The sequence below is a fragment of the Melospiza georgiana genome, chromosome 2 (genome assembly GCF_028018845.1).
Source record: "Melospiza georgiana isolate bMelGeo1 chromosome 2, bMelGeo1.pri, whole genome shotgun sequence".
NCBI lineage: Eukaryota > Metazoa > Chordata > Aves > Passeriformes > Passerellidae > Melospiza > Melospiza georgiana.
In genome coordinates, this window is record NC_080431.1 from 48,417,656 (window position 1) to 48,439,219 (window position 21,564).

Below are 21,564 nucleotides of genomic sequence, written 5' to 3' on the forward strand. Positions count from 1 at the left end.
ACCCATGGGGTTAATGGAATGCATTGATGATAACTTTCATCTCCAAGTGATAGAAATTCCAGTGAGGAGAGATGTTATGCCGGACCTCGTTCTTTCCAAAAAGTAGGGGCTAGTGGGGAATATGAATCTCGATGGCGGCTGGGCTGCAATGATCCTGAAATAGTGGAGTTTAAGATCCTTTGGGCAGTGAAAAGGATGTGCAGCAAGCTCACTTCCCTGGACTTCAGGAGAGAAGACTTTGGCCTCTTCAGCAGTCTGCTTGATCTACCATGGGATAAAGCCCTAGAGGAAAGAGAAGTCCAAGAAAGCTGGTTAACATTGACAGGTCACCTCCTCCAAACTCATGAGAGATACATCCCAACAATAAGGAAGCTGGGCAAAACTAACAGGAGGCCAGCATGAGTGAACATGACCCTGTTGGAGCAGGTCCAGAGGAGAGCCATAAGTTGATCACAGAGCTGGAGCACCTCTCCTGCCTAGACAGATTCAAAGAGTTGGGGTTCAGGGACACCTTATATGAGCCTCCCAGGTAACTAAAGGGATCCTGCAAGAATCTAAAGAGGGACTTTCTGCAAAGGTATGTAGCAAAAGGATGACATGCAATGGCTTTAAACTGACAGATGGTAGGTTTACATGAGGCATTGGGAAGAAAATCTTTGCTGTGAGGGTGGTGAGGCACGGGTACTCTTGTAGATGTCACATCCCTGGAATTTTTCAAGGCCAGGCTGGATGACCATCTGAACAACCTGCTCTAGAGGAAGGTCTGCCTGTCCATAATGGGGACTCGGAATAAGATGATCTTTAAGGTCCCCTCCAAATCAAACCATCCCATGAGTTTAATAGAGGGAAAAGGAAGAGGAGTAAATAGATATGTGACATCCCTGAAGAGTTTTAGAAATAGTTGTCTGCCTCATTGCTAGTTTTCTTCATTTTGATGCCTGCACAATGCAGATGAAATTAGTGAATTGAATTAACAAATCTACCCCAGTTTAAAGGACAGACAAGACTAAACAGTGCAGTTCAGAATGGTTTCTAAAATGATTGTTGATCCCTATACATGTGGGAATAGCCCCTTTTATTACATATTTACCTCTTTTGTTTTATAAAGCAGTAGTGCATGAATCCTACTGGAACATTGCTTGTGAGTTTTGAGACTCCCAGGGCTCATTCAGTGGGTTGCTCATCTGATTGCTTCAACACAGTCTGGCTTGCTGCTACTGCTGTAGGAGACCATTTCTGTTTAACTCCTGACAAATGAGATAGATAATAGCTTATGTAACATAGTTGGATTTACTCACCTATTTTGATTTTTTTTCAATTGACTAAGGGATAAGCTAGTCAGAACTATGTTTTTTTTGATGTATCTTGACTTTATATAGACACACATATATGTAACTAAAATCAAAGTTTATTTCATAATTTCTATCAATGATGCAATTTATGATTCTATTTTGCCAAATAATACTTTGGCAGGTTCTTCAGAAGCATTCCATAAGACTCAGCAGTCTATCATTTCCCTTTGCATGGGTATTTTTCTGTCCAAAATACTTTTTCCTACTCTTCTCTTTTTTTATCTAGTAACTACATGGAGGTGGGCAATTCCCTTGTCTGGTGAGATATAATTTTTTTCATTTCTTTCTAAGGATGCCAGAATGAATCATCCATCTTGCTTCTCATTATAGCTTATAAAACTATTATTTTCTTTTTACACAAAAGAGGGCTTTAGTTGTTGTACTGATGTAGTTAAAAGATTTATTTTTATATTATTCAGTTCCTGAATCTAACTAATAGAGTCATTTGAATGAAAAAGGATTTTCATCAGGAGCTGAGGGTACAGGACCCAATTCCTTATGTTTGACAGAAAAGATAGTCAAATAAAAATCATAGAGAAAAGGGATAAACTACTATCAGAACAGATTATTTCTGAGGAGTACAATTGACCACCAAGGATGAGATTCAGCAGACACAGGTCCCCTGTATTAATAGATTTCATGTCCACAGGCAGATTCTAGATGACTATTAACAATGTTTCATTAAATGCACTTTCACTATGTTTCTGATTATTTTGTAACTGTATTTTAAAATACATTTTATTTATAATAGGAATTCCAGAATGTAACTTAGCAGCCTCCATATTGCCTTTACTTTTTCAGGATAATTTATTTTAGCCTGTTTTAGTAAGGTCAATAATGCTTATTTTTCTGAATGATACATACATCTTACCATTCAGAAAGTGGACCTGCTTATGCTGCATTTGTTTAATTTAAATCTTTTTAGTCCTTTCTGTTGCTCTGTTTAAATTTGCTAAATGTTGAAGAGTATGCAATTTCATAATTTAGCCTTTTTTATCCAGTTACAAATAAATCAATTGTGCTGATTTCACGTAAATGTAAGAAAGATAATATTTTAATTTTGTTTGGCTATTTCAAGCAATATTTCAAAGCCATTTGTATATGAATTTAAGAATCTATTATGGCTTATATGTAGTTGGAGATTCTAAATGGTTGTTTAGCTACAGAATTTTTTTACATGTGAGAATCTTTCAAAATTAATCCTCAAAATTTAGTTTCAAGGGGTACTAGTCACCAGAAAAAAGACTCAGGAAGTGTAAAAAAAAAAAAAAAAAAAAAAAGTATATAGTTTAAGCCTGTGTCCAGGCACTTTTCCAAATGGTATGGGGTCATTTTTGAGTGATTTTGAAATGTACTAGAAGGTGATGTCATGATCTGAATCTGTCAGTTTCAAGTCTGTCTTATATATATTCCAAAAGGTCCTTGGAGTGATGCCATATGGAGTATGAAGCAGATAATTTGGGCTATTTTGTAGAGTTGGATAGCAGATGCTGAATGTGGCTCTGATACATACAGAACTGATCAATAGATATTTTAGGACTCATTTTAAGTCATATAGAGTGTAATGGATTTAAACTCTATGGAGCGCTTGCCAAGGAACCTGCATTCTCCTTCCTGGGAACCCCCTCTCTCTGCTGAACACTGCAAATGTACAGTACAGCCAGTATTAGTATGTAAAGAAATTGTTGCTTAGTGTTCACTATAGGTAAAAATGTTGAAAATTCAATCTTCAAGTCTAGCCTTCAAAGTCCTTATTGTTATCATTTCTTCTTTTTGTGCATACTCAGAACTGCTCAGGCTAAGATCACCCACCTACACCTTCTTGGGATCTAGGACACAGGCACTGAACAAAGTTGAATTAAGCATGTAATAAAATGCTGCTGAATCTTCTTTATTTTAAAAATCTGACTGGAAGATTTTTTTTCCTTCCCTCTTCACTTTTCTCTCCTCTGGTAGTAAGGGCAATCACTTACAGAAACAGAAGATCCTAGTCCTGATTTTTTTAGTACAAAGGGTATGAATCCTAGCATTGTCATTTGCCAGGAGTGCCACTTAAAACCTCAATTTATAGAGTATGCAACAAAGGGTGAGTCAGGTGGAATTGTGTGCAGACATAGATCCATGCTCCTGTTGATACTGTACCACTGTAACACTGTAACACTGCAGTAGGTGATGGGCAGGATCAGGAAGAGCATTCCAAGGAAGAGTAACTCCATACTACAGTTATTGAAGTCTTCCCTTCCAGGAGATCATAATATTTTATTTTCTGACTGTTTTTATTTATGTGTGGAGGTGGCATAACCCCAGCCAGCAGCCAAGCCCCGCGCAGCCCTTGCTCACTGCCCCACCAATGGGATGGGGGAGGGAATTGGAAGAATAAAAGGTAGAAAACTTGTGGGTTGAGATAAAGACAGTTTAATAGGGAAAGCAAGAGCAGAACACACAAGCAAAAAACCAAGGAAATGTCACCTCCTCCCATGGGCAGGCAGATGTTCAGCTATCTCCAGGAGAGCAGAGATAACATAACTGTGACTTGGGAAGACAAACACCATCATTCCAAATGTCCTCTATTTCCTCCTTTTACCCTCCTCAACTTTATCTACTGAGCATGACATCATATGGTCTGGAATATCCCTCTGGTCAGCTGGGCTCAGCTGTTACTTCCCAACCTCCCTTGCACCCCCGGCTTCCTCACCAGTGTGGTAGAAAAGGCCTTGGCTCTGTGTAAGCCCTGCTCAGCGACTCTATCCTGGTCAAAAGCTGCACACCGGAATAGTCATTGGGAAGGCATACAAAAAATAATGAATGAAGAAAGTAGAATTCCTTAGGGTAGAAGGGTTTAACCCTATGGGGTTTTTTTTCACAACAAGCACTGTTCCTTCTTTGAAAGTGTAAATATATCTTAAGCCCTATCCAAGATACCTCATTATTTGAAAAAAAAGCAGTAATTGCAGTCTGGATCCAGGAATGAATTCAGATGTGAATCCAAAATGAAGAAGGGTGTCTAGGTTTTTGAGTCTCAAGTCCAGACACAGCATTTAATTCCAGGCACGTTTAGTGATCAGGACTTCCTTGGGTCTTATTTTTGGCTTCTTATTCATCATATGAGTTTATTTTCATTATCCTTCTGAGATGATCTTCATTCCTCCTATATAGGCTATATGTGTTTTCCTAGTTCTAAGATTAAAATTTCATTCTGGGAACCAGGCCTAAATTTACCTGTTATAGGGTACCTAGGTTAGTTAGGCACTATTATTGCATCTGGTCCTCAATGACATGGCTTATGACGCCAAAGAAGCTGTAAAGAAAAGATTCTCCTCACAAGGTTTTGTGGAGGTGGACAATGCCCTCCTGCTTTGCAAGGGCAATTCATAATATCTAGCTTGTGTTTTTGAAGTTATTGAACTGCAGTTTGACTCATCTCCTTGATGGAATATGTGTTTCTGATCTGATTAGGACACTGGTTCTATTCTCAGAGATATTCTGCCACCTCTTCAACATTTCTCATCAGCTAATAAATTTCATTTCTTGATTAAATTGCATGATTCAAGAAGACATATACATATTTATGATCTCCCCATCAAATTTCTAGAATTAGTACCAGCTATAGTTTGTTCCATTTACTTTGTATCTTTGAGTTGTCCATATTATTGACTTACTCTTTACATCCTTGTGAGAAAGTACAATTTTTTTTTTTTTTGTGGATAATTTCTGTACTTTTTATTATTCATTTTTAGAATACAATAAAATTTCTTAGATTATACCAAAGTTTCTTTTGTACTTGCTTTAAGTATCTGGACAAAAAGCTTACAAAAATGATAGTGCTACCCCAGGCAGCCAAGGCCATGGAGTGCAACTGGTCCATTCCTTCTTTAGAGAGTACTATAGCATAGCATAATAAATCCTTATATCCTTCAATTTTTAAAGCTGTGTTTCGTCAGAAATAGAACAAACTAAAACCACCAAAAAGAAATCAAACTAGATAAAAGGGTCTTGCTTTTCAGACAGCAAAATTTAAACTGAGCAGTTTCTGTACAGTCTGGATACTACTCATTTACCTTCTCTGTAAGTTTGTTCCTTGTTTTTCTTGTAAGTCTCTTGGATCTATTTATATTTAAAGTCACCAATTTTCTGTTTTTCTCTGTCTATTTCACTGGGATATTGGACTTGCATGGCCAGGTTTTGATTGTGGGGGGAGCTAGGGCTGTGTCCTCTGTGAGAAGTTACCAGAAGCTTCTCCCATGTCCAGCAGAGCCAACGACAACCATGTCTATGATGGACCTCTCAAACTCAAACCAATTAGGAATGATGGTAATGTCTCTGTGACAACATATTTAGGAAGTGAAACAAAGTTATTGCGCAGATGTAATCGGGCCAGAGAAGAGTGGCATGAGAAGGTGTGAGAGGAACAGCTCTGCAGACACCAAGGTCAGTGGAGGAGGAGGTAGAGGAGGTGCTCCATGTGTTGGAGCTGAGATTCACCTGCAGGCCATGGTGAAGACCATGGTTAGTCAGGCTGTGCCCCTGGAGCTCATGGAGGTCAATGGGACAGCAGAGGTTCATCTATAGCCCTACAAGGCATGAAGGAAAACTTCCTCCCCTAGTCTCCAGGTACTTGAATTTTCAAAATGAGTAGCTATTTGGATGTCTTCTTCTTTCCTACTTAAGAAAATGAAAACTGAATGTTTAAAACAGCTTCACTCCAATCTTCTCAGAAATGGTATTTCTTTAAAATGCATAATCTAAAGGACAATGTCACTTAGAAGAAATCGAAACTTTTGAAAGTCTTAGCCATGTTGACCAAACCATGGAGTAAGGGACAAATTTAAAAATCAATTTTTTTTGTCTGTACTAGTTGCAGAAGCAATTTTCTGCTTTTTCCCCCCTGTTCTTATATTTGCAAATACACCAGACCAGGCGTAACACTAAGAGAATGTTCTGGATATAGTCTAGCCACCCAGCCATGACACAATGTTGATATTAAGCCAGTAGACATTATCACCTTATATTGAAGAAAAATGGCTGCGTTATAGATTTGTAGTGAAAATGACTGAGTAGTGTGTTCTGCTCTGTGATCTGTCTAGGGAAACCAGGGTATCTGCTAATATGAGCATTGCAGCACAGTTTCTGATCTATATATATTTACAGACTCTTTCAGCATCAACAAGAAGAGCTGAACAGCATTTATAGACTTCTCATCCTGTTAGTTCTCCCAGTGTTCATTTCTTCTTATCACCAACTCCTATGTGTCCTAGCCTCTCTATAATGCAGATAAATAAATTATCATTACCTATGGCAGATTGTAGCTGTTCAAGGAGATATATTTTCTGCCATCAAGGCAGCATCTCCCTTAGATGAAACAAACACATGGTAATCTTGCAGCATAAAACTACAGCTGGAAACTCTTTAGAGAAACTATGGACTTGGATTAATTTTTCCTACCTCTAAATCAGAGACCTCACCAGGGAGGTTATTATCTTTGAGAGACTTCTCTAAAAACAAGTTTCATTACCTCACCTTGCTGATTCACTCCCTCTCTGCCATAAATATGGTGGATCAGTGATGTTTTGTCTAGATTTTTTGACTTCTAATGATATGATTGAAGCTCTCAGTTTGTTTTGAGGGAGGGAAAAGCAAAGAATGATTTTATGGAGTTTTGGATAAGGCTAGAATCCAAAATGTTGTAGTTAAAACATATGGATAGGCAAGATGTCAAAATGGGCTCCTTAGCATCCTACATTTATGCAAATAAAAATACGAGGCTCTTGACATGAATTCAGAAGTAGGGATTTTTGAATCTGAATACACTTCTAGCTTTGCAGATGGACTCCAGACTAGGACGGGACTAGCTCAAATCCCCAGAATACCTTGTGTGAACTTTTTAAGGGGAACTACACCCATATCTGGATTTTAGTTTTGCAGGTGGAGCACATCTGCATTTTGAAATCACATTACCATGAGTATACAGGGTGTGTGTGAGAGCAGAATGCTTGATGAGGGTTGCCCTCACCCTGAAACAAAATACATTTTATAAACTTATGTGCTCAAAGAAAAGCTTGGCAGGTGGCACCTAATAGGAGTTTGAACCTGCACAAATTTGCCACCTCTAACTTTCACATTGTTTGCGAAAACAAACTGACAGGCACGGCTGACTTTTCTTGCCATAGCTTTAAAGCAGGGCATTGTTTCAGTGTGGATTTAGCATACACATGCAATGGCAAGACACACTAGATTTAAGTATTTTTTGTTCCTAGATTTTTTGGATTTTGTTTTTGTGATATTTTTTCTCCTTTTATTTTGTCACCGATGGAGCAGAACCTGCTCCTGCTCATCATTCTTTTTTAATCTAGCCCAGCGATGAAACACACAACTGGGGCAAGCTTGGCAGTTGAAGGATCCAGATGCTAAATTCCAGGATTAATTTCTCTAGCGGAGGCAACTGGGAGTCAGATCCTCTCTCTGGCTTTGCTAGCAGCTTGGTTTAACCCCCAGCAATCCAAAAGGCTCCTTTTTGTGTTAGACTGGGAGTTCAGTTTTCCTGGAAGGTAAAGAACTGCCAGATTGGCTTTGTCAAATGAAGGATTTTGTATTTAAATATCAGTGCCTTGATTTTCCCAGTGATGGGAACTGAGTCATTGAAGACTTATGTGTGTGCTAATGATGCTTCCATTTGGCATCTTCCTCAGAATGTGACAAAGGAAGGAAGTTGACATTAGCAAGTGAAAACAGTGAAGGGGGGGGGGTAAAAATAAGTAGTGATACAGGGACATTAAAACAGGGAAGGCAACTGTGATACAGGAAGAGTGAAAATCGAAGCAGCTTCATTCATGTAGAAATGCAAAATCAGTTAAAATGCCATCAGATTATTGTCATTTAGCCTGCTTCTTTTTATTTTTTTTCCATTGGTTGTCTTTTTTTGTTGGTTTTTTTTTTTTTGCTTAGTTAGTTAGTTTTGTTTTAAAGTGACCTTCTTTTATTCTTGATATGAGGGAAATAAATTGTGACAGAACTGTAGAACAAAGAAATCTTGCATTCTTCCAGTAAATGTTTTACCTTGTTAAAGTAGTACATAATGAAAAGTAAACCCTAACTCCACCTCTAAATCGGGTGCATTGGGGTTGCAGGGACTATTAGCCATCAGAAGACAAAAAGCAATATAAACACAGTTTGGATTTCCAGTAATAAGTTATGCATTGTGTGTGTTTTTTAAATAAGTTAATTCTGTATTTATCAAGCAATACATGTTGAAGGTGCACTACATACTAAATGACAAATATGCCATTTTACAAAGATATTACCAAGGAAAAAAATTAAAATGAAAGAGAGTTAAAGTGAACAGGAAAATACTTAATGATGCAGTGAATGCTCAGTTCCACATTTGAAAATAGATCTTTTTTGTATGACCATATGTAAATTAATAACTTACACTTTGTAATATCACACCAACTACTAGTTAAAAAAAAAAAAAAAGCCTCAAACACAGTATGCATCTCAAGACCAGATAGATTTATGTTTAAATAATTTTTCTTCTTCCTGCTATTGAGTCTTTCAAACCCATTTGGCAGTAGGTATGGATGACTTTAAAAGAGGAAGTTTGGCAAGATCCATAGAACAGTGGGAAAAACTGGAAGTGAAAAATGAAAATTAAACTCCACAATGAAGATTTTCAGCATGGAGCCAGAATGTGATCTTAAAGGTTATACTTGTTTTAAAGATTTATTCTTATTCTCTTAGATGTATTCCTGCATTTAATAGCATTCTTGACCAAACAAGCGCCAGAAGTGCTCTGTGGGAGAGGACCTGGAATGCAGCTCTGCAGAGTGGGGAAAAGGCTGCCTCTTGGGATTTCTCCTTTGCTTTTCTGGATTAACACATTCTATCCAGACTATTAAAGTAAATCTAATATCCTGAAGGAAATAAATGAGTTTATGCTTATTGTTTCTATGTTTGTGCTATGTGCATACTTCAGCTAGCACACCATCAAGGTCAGATGGATTTTATTTAACAGATGAACTAAGCGTATGCAATATACGTAGTGTGTCTGCTTATGTGTTGATCTGAAAAGTAATCTGAGAATTTTTGGCTGCGATCAAGCTCTAATATGATGCCAAGATTCATGACCTGTGGTTCATAGATGGGAGCAGAGGTCTTAGAGTTGTTTGTGAGCAATAAATTACAAGCTCCTGATTAGAGAATTTTGGAGTGTGGCTTTGGTCAAGGCCTTGTCAAGTGAAAAACTGATGGATCAGCAGAGGGATTAAAGTCTGGTCTAAAGAAATGCATTGGGATTTCTCTGGGGATAATCAGACCTTTACTCCAATAGAGGAAAAGTGAGAAGTATTATATACGTGAAAAAACCCCCATGCATAGTGTCTATAATCTGTGTTCATGTTACTTTATAAAATTAGAGTTTTCTTGTCTGGAGGAGGATACTTTACAGCAGGCAGGCAGCAAAGTGCTATTAAGTAACCTGGCAGAATTTCTTATGCCTCCCCTACCAGCATTATTTATTATGTGTGACATCCTGACACCATTGAAAAAAGATAAAATTCCCACTGAGTCTCTTGGGACCATGATTAGAGGAGGTTACTTTATGAAGAAATTTTTTGTTTTGTGGTAGTTGATGTGACTCTTTTCAGGCTGGGATGAGTAGATGGACAGGATGACCTCACTCGGCCTGCTGGCAATGCTCTTCCCAATGCAGGCCAGGCTGCCATTTGCCTTCTTGGCCAGGGGACACTGCTGGCTCATGGACAGCTTGTTGTCCAGCAGGACCCCCAGGACCTTCTCCACAGAGTTGCTTTCCAGCAGGTCATCCTGTGCTGGTAGGTTATTCTTACCCAGGGGCGGGTCTCTGCATTTGCTTCTGTTGAATTTTGGATGGTTCTTCTCTGCCCATCTCTCCAGCCTGTTGAGGTTGTTCTGAAGGGCTGCACGGCTCTTTGGGATATTGGCTGCTCTTCCCAACTTTGTGACATCAACAAAATTGCTGAGGAGGCGTCTGCCCCTTCATCCAAGTCATTGATGGATAAATTGAACAATTCTGGGCCCAGTATCGGCCTTTGGGGATACCACAGGAGACAGTCATCCAACATCCATCCCTGTGCCACTGATTACAATCCTCTGGGATGTGCTGTTCAGCCAGTTGTCAATCCACTCACTGTCTTTCCTGAGTTTGCCCACGATGGTGTTGTGAGAGACAGGGTTGAAAGCTCTGCTGAAGTTGAGGTGGACAATATCCACTGCTCTCTCCCCATCACTTAGTTTTGCATTAACTGTTGTTTTAGTAACTCACACCCAGTCTTAGGTTCAGGAAAAACAGAGATAACCAGTTACAATTTTTTGGTAAGGAAGAAGCAACATGGTTTGTAATTTTTAGGATATTTTTGGCCTTTCTTTCAAAACTGTTGCAACTCACATTGATCTTCACTTTAGAACGTCCTGTCAATAATCTCAGAGAACTTGCAGAGAAAATAACCTCAGAAAAATTACTGTTCTTAAGGAGTTCACTTCTGCCAAATAAAACAAGAAAAATCCGTGCCATTCTTAAAGTACCAGCTTTGGAGCTTGCAAAAGGAGGCATGAAGGTACCATGAATTGTTAATCGTGCCAGAAAAGTGCTTTATTCCAGGAATTTTTTTCATTTGAATCACCAAAATAACTATTTAACAGCAAAGTTCATAAAAAAAACATACGGGAAGATAACACAAGGGAATTATTTAATTTATTCAGATAATTTTTAGTATAAGAACTTCATTTATCATGTCATTAGGGCATATAATATCATTGTTCAATTTTGAGTTAGAAATAGCATGTTGTCTCTAAACAATGTTGATATTATGCTTATATTCATTTATATAGGTACTGCTGATATCCTTGTTTGTCAGATTACTGCTGTGAGAGATTCTGTAGATCAGTTTAATTTTGAGTAAACCTTGCTTTAATTTTCAGTAAACCTTTGGTAAATCATGTGATTAATCCATGGAAGCCTATAAAAACTGTAGGAACTCTTTTTGAGAGGCATAAATTACTTCTTTATTTCAAATACATAAAAAAATTAATTCTGAATAAAGGAACATGAAGAACTACAGAAAACATACCATTAGTATTTCATTGAAATACTATAGAATTCTATACAAGATTGATATTTATCGTATCAGATTCATGTCTATTCTTAAAATATTTGGGGATGTAAGGGTTTTAAATTAGATTGTTGTGAATATGGAGCTGTGCCTCAGTTGCTGGAAAACAACTGTTCATCTGACAAAGCAGTTATCCCAGGTTGTGTTTAGGGAAGAATTGGAAGGTATGATGGTGAAACATCAGTAAGTAGCCCTGATTTTCCTGAAAGGAAACTTTATGCAATATTTCTGTGTTTTTTCAATTGGTTCTTCTAAGGTTTTGTAATAATCTGTTCAGAATACCAAGTAATCTTTCCTTTTAAAAGTTTTACCAAAGTAAGTTTTTTCTAGCCAGTAAAATGATATATTCAAGTGTGCCACTGGCATCAAGAAACTACAGGCAACAGCCTAAGAGATGAAAAAATTTGGAAGCTTTAGCATTTTTTTTTCAGCTTTATATTCAGAAATTGAAAAGGCTTTGGGGTATAAGTTTTAACAGAATGCTCCTTATTGAGTTGCACCTGAGAGGAATAGTCAGTGAAAAAATGTTAACTTGTGAATTATTTCTCAGGAGATAGTTACACTAGAACTCCCCTTGGATAAATGGTTTCATTTGGATTTTGGTAGACTGTGTCTCCCTTTTGGTCAGTCAAGTGCTGTTAAACCCTGTTTAGAATTCTGTAAGCTCTAAAAATGAATTTCTTCCCTAATTCTCTTGAAATATGGAATCAGACATGGCATGTGAAAGTAGAAGTACATAAAATATGTATGCCATGTTTTGTCTGGGGAAAGAAACACAAGGCAAATGGATGTGACAGTAGTCAATGTGTTTTCTTTATCTGTTCAGTCTTGACACCATCTCTCTGTACAACACACTTCTGCAAATTTTAAATTGAATTTTGAGTTGAAAACTTTGTTGCAGAGGTTGTGTCTTCATGGCTGCCTTTTTTTTTTCCCAGAAATCCAATCTGAAGTGATGAGGGTAATCAAATTATTATTTATAGTGTGTTTCTATGTTTCATATTCTATAGAAATAATAATTTATGGCAAATAGTGAATCAAGTCTAGTCAGAAGAAAAACTGACATCAATCCCAGACACATATACATTCAACCATTGCCAAAATATTATTTTGATTTTTGTGTATACATTTATGTCATTATATTATCTTTTTTGTGTCACTATTATGGTATCTGTAGTACAATTGTAGAACAGTAAATATGTACTTGAAAAGTCTGTATTGTTATCCTTTTTAACAAAGTGTATTTATTATTCTACTTTTCATTTGATAAAAAATTACATAGTTTTATTAAGTGTCACTTTAAATTAGTATATGTTAGGAGTATGTGCCCTAAAGATCCAAAGGTAAACCTTTCAACTGACAGAGACAGCTTTGTCCCAGTGAAAGACTTCACACATTAATCTGTTAACAAAAGGTGTCTTCCCCTTACTCCCCTTACTGCCTTATCCCCATCTTGCAACCATTTCAATTACATGGCCCATAGTTATCCTGCTGGCAAATGAATTAAGTTCTTTCCATTTTGTCGTTTCAAAATGATAGAATCCTAGTTCATAGCCAAAAGTATTGTTATTCCCAAATTGCAGGACCTTCTGCTATATAATTTTAATTTTTTTTGTATGATTTATGGTAACAAATTTGTCATTGAGGTCTGCATTGGTCACTTCACCCTCATTTAATTTACCTGTGATTAATTTAAAATCATATGTGAAGAACATCTAAGCAGTCAATTATCCTGGCCAATACAATTTTTATGGCCTTGTAGGGTTTTTAATCTTATTTTCTGTTTACTTTTAAGTCTTAAATCATTCTTTCCTTCAAATTACTTTTAAGTCATTAGGTAACAACAGTTGCCCAAATAATACTTCTATTTTCAAAACTACAGTGCTACTATATGGACTAAACCCAGGATCTACGCTCATTTGAAAGAATTACCCAAGAGATCATATAATCTTTCAGATAAGGATTATAATGTCTTCAGACCTGAGTACATTGAATATCTACTGAGATTTTTTTGCGCCCTACTTAGAGTAATTTGCATTTGTAGACCTTGATTTCTATAAGGCAGCTTGCCTCTTCTAATATGCTTAATGCCATCAACTTTACTTAAAACTGAAGCAAAATATTAATTCAAGTTTTGGGGCCATATCTAGATTATATTTAATCTTTTTCCTTGATCTATTTTTAATTATGTGGATAAGAAACTTTTCACTATTTGTTTAATATCCTTTGCAAGATCTAATTTATCTTGACTTTTGCAGTTCTCACTTCTCTAAACATATTGACCTGTAACACATAACTTTCACTACTGATTAAACCCTTTTTTTCTTTCTTGCAGGTCTTCTGTTTTTCTCACTTTTGAAGACACTATTTTCATCCATTTTGATTTGAGTGCCTTTTCTCCAAGTTTCCTCTACTTTGTATTGAAAAATAGAAGGAAATTCCCATGCTTATGGGAATGCTTATGGCTTAGGGAGATTCTAAATCTGTGGTACATTCAATTCAACTCCCACAGGTTTTCTCTTCTGAATTTAAAACCTTCATTATGGAATTGCTTTTATTTGGTTCCCCTTCATTTCAGCTGAGTCACTCACAACCACTTGATCCAGAGTTACACCACTAAAAACAACTTGATAAAGAGGTTTTAATTTTAGTGCCTCATTTGAGGCTCTAGTCTCATAGAATTCCTATTAGGAAATAAAATTCTTACACATCCACAGGAATTTATCTGAAATAGTCAGTCAGTACTTTTATATATTGCAATAACTTTGACCAGGATGCATTTCTACCCCTAATGTGAAACTCATTTATTTCCTGTTTGTAGAAATTACCATGGAAAAAACCAAAAAGCAACCAAGGAAAACACCAAGAAAACCCCAAATGTAACCCAAATGAACCCCCATGGGAAATAAGTTTGGGAGAATACAGTAACTGAAGGAAAACAGACGTAATAGTGAAGAGAATGGATTACTACTTCTACATTACCTCAATTGTCCAGGCAGATTGGCACAAAAAGATAGCATGCATTTTATTATGGTCCAATGTAATACTTAGAAGAAAATAACCCAATTATAAAAACAAAGAAAATGTACATGAAAAAGAGACTGAATTACTTAGTATCTAGGATCAAATTTTTCTTGAATCCTGTTTCAAAACTGACAGAAGTGAAGGGCCATTCTGCATGCTACTATAACCCAGTGAGTGATAATTATTCCATAAAATAGTGGAACAACTTCAACATGAAAGAGAGACAAGAAATATATGCAGGAGATGGATTTACAGGATGTAACTTTCATGCATAATGAAAGCTCAAAAAATTGACCTGTTATTAAAAGTGTAGAGATATTTCCTTCTCCACTGGCTGAATTTTCCAAGGTAAGAAGGACTTGGAAATGTAACAGCAGGATACAGTCATGCTGCTGAATACCTTATTTAGATTTACAATTTTTACTGAAAGAGTTTATGAATGCTTCCCTCAGATAGAAGTGAGAGGAATAGTCTAGAGGTAATCTTCTTGTTTCAAATATAAAAAATAGAAATCATATAGCTCACCATCTTTCCATCTTAAAAAGGCAGTCGCCCTTTTCAAGTCATGCAAAAATACCATTCTCAGCAATACAATAAACTACAAATCCCTCATAGAAGTAGAAGTTCAATTAATAAATGATATACAGGCAATTAATGTATTTCTTGCAGTGTTTCTCAATTTGAAAATATAAGTCCCACAGAGTTTTTCTGGGGGAACTGATATTCTAGTGGTCCCAGTTGACTGGTAGCTAGAAAATCTACACGAAGGATCAGAAGGAAGATCCAGGGAACTACAGCGGTGTCAGAGAGACCTTGGTGCTGGCAAAGGTCAAGGAGCAGATCATCTTGAGTGTCATTATGCAATGTACAGGACAACCAGGGCATTTTTGCCCAGCCAGCGTGGGGTTATGAGAAGCGCATCCTGCTTGAGCAACCCCAAGTCCTCTGATGGCAGAGTCATCTGCCTAGTGAATGAGGGAAAGGTTGTGGTTTTCTGTCTGGACTGTAGTAAAGCCTTCAGCCCTGTTTCCCACAGCATTCTCCTGGCAGCTGGCAGGATGGCCAGTCCCAAAGAGTAGTGATGAATGGAGTTGTTTCTTGTAATGGCCAGTCACAGAGGGGCTCCCCAGGACTCCGTGCTGGGGCCAGTCCTGTTTAATATCTTTATCAATGATCTGGACAAGGTGATCAAGTGCACCTTCAGTCAGTGTGCAGCAAACAGCAGGTTGGGTGGGAATGCTGATCTGCTGGAGGGTGGCAAGGATCTGCAAAGGGATCTGGACAGGCTGAATTAATGGACCAAGGCCATGAAATATGAAGTTCAACAAGGCCAAGTTGCACTTGGGTCACAACAATCCCCTGCAGTGTTACAGACTGGGGGAAGAGTGTCTGTAAATCTGCCCAGCAGAAAAGGATCTGGGGGTGCTGGTCAGCAGCTGGCTGAACCCAAAGCAAGGGTGGTCAGAAAGGCCAATGGAATCCTGGCCTGCATCACCAATAGGGTGGCCAGCAGGACCAGGGCAGTGATTGTCCCTCTGTGCTCAACACTGGTGAGGCCACGCCTCAAGTCCCATGTGCAGTTTTGGGCCCCTCACTGCAAGGAAGACATTGAGGTGCTGGAGCACACTCAGAGAAGGATAGCAAAGCTAGTGAAGGGTCTGGATCACAAGTCTGATGAGGACTGGCTGAGGGAGCTGGGATCGTTTATCTTGGAAGAAAAGCGGGCTCTGGGGAGACCTCATTGCTCTCTATCGCTATCTGAAAGCAGGTTGTAGCAAACTGGGTGTCAGTCTCCTCTCAGAAAACAAGCAGTAGGGCAAGAGGAAATGGCGTCAAGTTGCTCCAGGAGGTGTTTAGGTTGGATATTAAGAAAAAGGGTGAAAGGGTGTTAAGCACTGGAGAAGGCTGCCCAGGGAAGAGGTGGAGTAATTACCCTTGGAGATATTTAAAAGATGTTTAGATGTAACACTAAGGAACGTGGCTTAGTGGTGAACTGGGCAGTGTGAGGTTTATGGTTCAATTTGATGATCTTAGAATTCTTTTTCAACCTAAAATAGTCTATGATTCTATGATTTTACTTAATCAAATATGTAAATAGGAAGCCTAGAAAAACAATCTTTGCAAGACTCCTATTATGTTATACCAGATGCATGTGAGACTCTTGTGCCCATCTGCCTGTTTCATCTAAGATAAGAAAACATCATATTAATTGTGACTATCATATTAATTACATCAGATTGTTTAGGACATGAGTTACTGAATGCATCTCTCTCGGTGCAGGTGGCACAGTTTTCAATGTGATGAACTATAGCAGTCATGGAAAGCTAGATAATTTATTTCTAATTTGCACTGAAAGAATGAAATTTAGTTTTTAGGGAAAATATGTAGATCTTTCAGTCATTAAGGAAATTACAGTCACTTTTGTTGTAGTAATTTCTCTTTTATAAAAATCTGGCTTAAGGAAGAAAAATTACTTGACTGTAATTGATTTCTACTATATTTTATTCTTTTATGCTACACCTGTCATCTTATCTATATGTGTCTCAGATTTAAGACTACAGAAATGACTGTTGAAGAAGATAGTATTTGTGATGTGCTATGGATTGTATTGAAATCTTTTGAACTCATTTAGGCTATGGCATTCTATGGCAGATTAATTAAAATAATTCACAGTTCCTTCAGCCTGGGACAGGGAAAGGGAAACAAGCCTCAGATGTAAAATGCACTCATCAGGTTCCCTCACTGCTTGATTACTCTTATGTATGAATGTTATGTAATGAATCCATAACATTCATTCTGAAGTGAGCCATCAATATTTTGGCCATGATAAAAAGAAGCAGATGAACACTCCTGTGATACAAGGCAAGTCTTTTCCTGCTGGAGACACAAATAATCTTTCTGTGTCTCTCCAGAAGTGATGTGAACAATGGAAAATACCCTTCTGCTTCAAATACTTTATCAAAAGCTCTGTCTGATTTCCCTCCATGACCTATCTGAGCCTCTGTTCAATGGGAAAACCAAAAAATTGAGTCTCTCTGTCTTTTCCCCACACTTTCAGGGCACATACTTCAGCACATCTACAAGGCTGACCACAAAATGCTTGAGGTGATGACAAGAATTTTGTTTTGCTGGATGTTTAAAATTCACCACAGGAGGTAAAAAGCTATCTTACTTCACTTAATTCATATAATGTCCAAATTAAACGGGTTTTTTCCAATTACCGACAGTTAGCAGTCTTTTTAGCTTAGCCTGCCAACCGTCTCAGGAATTTTTGATTTGGTTTTGCTTTTATTGTTTTTTTTAGGGAGGTGCATTCTTATGTGAACAATGAAAAATTAAAAACCCATCTATTGAAGTTGATTTTGACTGTCTTGATATTAAGAAATAAAGGTTTTCTCTGTGCTTAATAGTGTCATATGGCTCAGCTGGGACTTGAATTGAGCTTTGTGCTATTTTCTCATTTTCCAGCTGAAATCTTGGGCTGGGACATGTTACTACTGTGTTTACCTTCAATGCTTCCTGCTGTTCTTCCAGAGATCTGTGATGACATGTCTTCATCTTTTCATTCCTAGTTTGGTCTGTCATGTAGCCAGGATTAAAATGTGTGTTATGTGCATTTCTGATCTTTGAATGTGATAAGGGCCTCCAGGTTTAAAAAGAGTACTGAAATGTCAGAACCAAGATGTGATGCCTTACATCTGCCATCTGATTCATGGGAATATACGGAAAAATCTCTTAGGGAAAAGTAGAAATTAAAAAATTAATGTTTTGCAAACACAAATTAGTTGTCTGAGCAAGTCAAACTCGTGAGCCTAGGATATGTTTAATTGAATGCAGCAGACAAAGATGCTGGTGTGACATCTATTTGCCCTGTCTGATGCCTTGTGCAATTTCTGTGAAGTAGTAAGCCCAAGGGCTGAATTGTGTTCAGAGGTGACAGTGAACCTCATTGCTCCTTAAAAAAGCATTTTCTCTGCTTTACATTCTGATTCTATTTCTTTTAGTAACTCTAATTCATGTTTTACTTATCCATGGTACCGTTAAAATGTGAATCATTCTAAGGAACTCTTTATGACACCCTGACTGTGGAGTGGGAAGACACCATAGTAAAAAAAGCATAAAAGAACACTGTGCTAGAAATTGTAGTATAATTCAACTGTTCTCAGATGTTTGCTAAAGATGTGAGCCCGCATTTTTTCTGAGACAAAGAGGCTAATAGGGTTTTGGTATCCTAGCCCAGAATACTCCTTATAAAGTGTTATGGCCTTTTCTAATTTTTCACAGGATTTTTAATTCTCCATTTTAAGATGAAAGAGGACAATTTTTTTTTTTTTTACTGTGACAGCACCTAAACTCTGTCATCAAATTCATATCTCTATTAGGTAATTCAGTGGAAATATGCAACCAGGTGGCAATTTCATTTGACACACTGAACTCTAATATAGCAGAGGTAGAGACAATAATTAGCTGTTTATGCCTTTTGGCACAAATATGTGATTCCAACATATAAAAAAATCTTCCATTAGGAGGAGAAGTTCCTGACAGACAGGTATTTATTTTTTGCCACCCTTATTATTTACAAAATCCTTTGTTTTTCAATGAGATACAACAACAGGCAGTTTCTTTGCTCAGTTCCTGGCAAATCTTTCCCTACTCTGTGCTGTCTCACCAAACAATGCTCTCCACTGCTGAGATACTTGGTTCCTTCACCAGCTATATGTAAAAGAAATTTGGCATAATGAGGACCTCTGCCTTTAGTCTCTGTTAGCTGTGGTGTTTTGTAAGAAATGTTACTCAGCCATTAAAATCAGAATGGACTTAGGTGCTCCTTACTTCTTTCCCTGACACAAAGGGGTTTGTTCAGGCTGTGCAATTAGCTAAGCTGTGTTACTAGGTGACTGTATTAGTGAAGGTATATATTTCTTACCCTGGGTGTGAAAACATTTTAAAGTTTCAACGCTTAAATATTTTTAAGCTTCAAAATGACCTTTTTCTTCTTAATCACATTATGGATATTTTACACACTGTGATATTTTTGTCCCCGAGTGTGACTGGATTGCTCTTTTAGGCCCTGATTCAGCAAAGCGCTAGGGTATTTCCTGCTTTAAAAATCAGCAAAACACTAATATATTTCCTACTTTAAAAAAAAGATTAAAGGTCTTAAAGTAATCCTTGGAAATTCTGCCCCAGTTTATTGGAAATTTTATTTAAAAATTCAAAGAGAGACTGTAATTCTTCAGAATGTATTGTTTCTTTAACACTTCTGATGGAGGAATATAAAACATTTCTCACTCACTTACTTTTTGTTTTCTATGGCAAAGTTCATAAGGCTGTGATGGCTAATTTGTTTTAATGATATTGCTTATTTCTAAGAGACAGTGAGACCTTTACATCACAAGATGTTTTCCAGTAAATTCAATACATAAAACTATGTGGATGATGTTGAAGAAATGATTAATAATACTTGCTTATCTCTGTTAATTACTTCATTTCTCTGAAGAAAAAAATGAAGATACTGGAAATACAAATCTCAGAAAAGAATCTGATGACCTCGTGCTTTGTCAGAAACTGTAGCTTTTGAGATATGTATTTTCCCAAAATATTTGTAATTGGAAAAGTTCTGTTCTGTAAAAGAGGTTTCCTATAGAAATGATGCCACTCTTGATCACAGTGCTCCCTATTGAAAAGCACATAAAAGTATTTCAGAAAGCAAATTATTGTATTGTGAGTTTTAACATTGGCACAAAAAGTGGTTGCCAAACCAGCTGTATGAGTCCCTGCAGAAAATATTCCACTTCAGGGCAACATTCAATTGATGTGCATCTGGCACCGTAAGTGCTAAAATGCAAAAAATGCATGTGGACAGAAGTAAGCTTTAAGAGATTGTCCTTTTGCTGTTCCCAGCTTGCTCTTTCTATCAAAGGACAACTGCAGGAACTGGTCAGATTTGAATAGCAAAACTCCACTTGGATGCTTGATAGAAAAGCATCATGTTCAGGCACTGGAGCAGCATCACAAGCGTCACAGCAGCACAATGGGGATCAAGAGCTGTATAATAAGGAGGTGTCACACAGGCAAAGTAGCACACACGACAGAGAAATGCAGCTAGATAAAGTGGATCAGTGTTCTTTCAGCCAAAACTCTCACACTTCAGTAGAATTAGTTCACATTTAACACTACTTCAAGTGAGAATCCTCCAGCTCTGTTTAACAAATGAATATATAAAATGATTCTATGATTCTTTTATTTTGGATTTTATGCTCCTGGCATAACAGCAAAGTGAACAGACCTGAGACTTCTGAAGACAAAATAAGCGCTGAAACAACACTGTCATGATTCTTTCCTCTGTAAAGCCACAAATGAGACATTTGGGAACAGAAAACTGTTTTGAGGGAACATTAAATTGGCCAAGAACAAATTGCTACAGAAAATGACATCCTTTTCTGAACATCCATTAGTTTCTGATAATCAGGAATTCTCGGATGCTTGAACATTCCATTAGTATGAAGCAGCGAGTTAATTGTAATAATTATCAGCAGTTTTAATTGTTTTGTTATAATGTATTTTGCAGTTTGTTTGACAGTATGAAATCAATATGCACCTCTAGGAAAATTATCTCTTATAATAAAATTAGGCTCCATTATGCCTCCCAACCTTGGAATTAAAATTTGCACATAAATATGTATTTCTGTTTGTTTACCTAAAAGAATTATACTGAATGAGTGGAGATGCATAAATAAATTGGACTTGGTTTTAAAGTGGAAGATGGATTCTCCTATTAGGAATATTTTGTAACTTTCAAACCTTTATTTTTCAGGCATGCAATTTGAGAACCACTGTTATCTCTCTTCAACTTTACTGATTATTTTTGCATGCCTCTAAAAAGTATAGGATTTTACAGAGATTTTAGCAGTGGTTTCTAGAATATCTGTATTTATGTGGTGAGGTATGTGAAAGTTATTTGTAATGATGATTTCCAGATGGGGATCCCAAAGAACATAGAATCAATAAAGAACTAAATATTTCAACAACTGAGAGAAGGTTCT